Below are 1,396 nucleotides of genomic sequence, written 5' to 3' on the forward strand. Positions count from 1 at the left end.
GTTGAGCATTTTTGATGTGGCATGGGTTGATTGTATCCAAGAGGTGCCCTTACAACATTCTGTCGAATAGCATTGCTAGAATTTCCCACCCCTTGATTACTCCAACTAAAATTGGGATGTTGCTTCCACCCCGAATTATATGTATTGGAATATGGGTTGTTATCATTGCGATTAAAATTCCACATATAATAAACTAAGGCTGGATTCGATGGGCATTCATCAAAACCATGATCTTCTCCGCAATAAACACATGCTAACTCAGCTGCTTTCATTTCCTACACTGCAACTAGTCTTTTCAGTGTTTTAATCATATTCATTAAAAATGATATCTGAGCTGTTAGGGAAGTAATTGCATCAAGTTCCATTATTCTAACAACTCTTCTACTAGTCCCTACTCTTGCAGTGGGGTATTGATAATTGTTATTTGCTATCCTCTCTAGAATTTCATATGTCTCATTATATGATTTATCTTGCAAAGTCTCATTGGATGATGCGTCAACCACCATCCTTGTATGTGCATTCAATCCATTATAAAACATTTCCATTTGTGTCCAATGTTGAAAACCATGCATTAGGAATTTTCTAATTAGCTCATTGAATTGCTCTCACGCTTCATATAATGTTTCATCCTCCTATTGCCGAAAGGACGTAATATCGTTCCTCAATTTGACATTCATGTTTGGAGGATTATACCTTAGCAGAAACCTCTGACAAATTTCATTCCAAGATGCCATCGTACCTGACGGTAATAAATTTAACCATGCTCTGGCACGATCCCATAATGAATAAGGGAATAACTTCAGCCTCAGAGCATCTTCAGGAACACCTTACTGCTTGAATGAATCATAGAATTTCAAAAATAGTCTTAAGTGCAACCGTGGATCCTTAGTAGGCAATCCACTAAACTACCTTACAGTTTGTAACATTTGAAACATCACCGGCTTTAACTTAAAAAGTTGAGCTTGAATATGAGGCCTGACAATCCTTGGATTTAGATCATCCAAGATCGGCACTACATGTTCTTTGATGGGTCTGTCTCGTCATCTAATATTCGAGGAATATCAGCATCCCTTCTATCCTGATGTAATGCCTCTCATCTAACCTGATCATTTCTAATTCTTTCCATTTCTTGCAATTATTTTCTCCTACTTCTTAAGCTTCTTTAAATTTCTGGATCAAAAGAATACTCTTCAATTGTAGAATATCTCTACTCATGCACCAATAAAAATCCTTAAAAAAATTAAAACAACTAACTAAGCTAACTAATAAACTTAAAGAGCTAATAACACGCCAAATTTTTCACCAACTTTATCGATCCCGAAAACGATGGTAAAAACTTGTCGCTTGTGAATGCATAATGCGAATGTGCAAGTGTCATGTCGAATCAAGTAATTAA

The 1,396-nt window shown here is 36.1% G+C and overlaps 1 non-coding gene across 1 annotated transcript; it reads left to right on the forward strand.

Annotated features, from left to right (window-relative positions):
• The first annotated feature begins 561 nt into the window (after positions 1-561).
• On the forward strand, positions 562-668 carry LOC128039442 (small nucleolar RNA R71). The gene has a single exon (XR_008193944.1). It is a non-coding gene; the product is annotated as a small nucleolar RNA R71 (small nucleolar RNA).
• The last annotated feature ends 728 nt before the right edge of the window (positions 669-1,396 follow it).

This window comes from Gossypium raimondii, chromosome 2 (genome assembly GCF_025698545.1).
Source record: "Gossypium raimondii isolate GPD5lz chromosome 2, ASM2569854v1, whole genome shotgun sequence".
Taxonomy (NCBI): Eukaryota; Viridiplantae; Streptophyta; class Magnoliopsida; order Malvales; family Malvaceae; genus Gossypium; species Gossypium raimondii.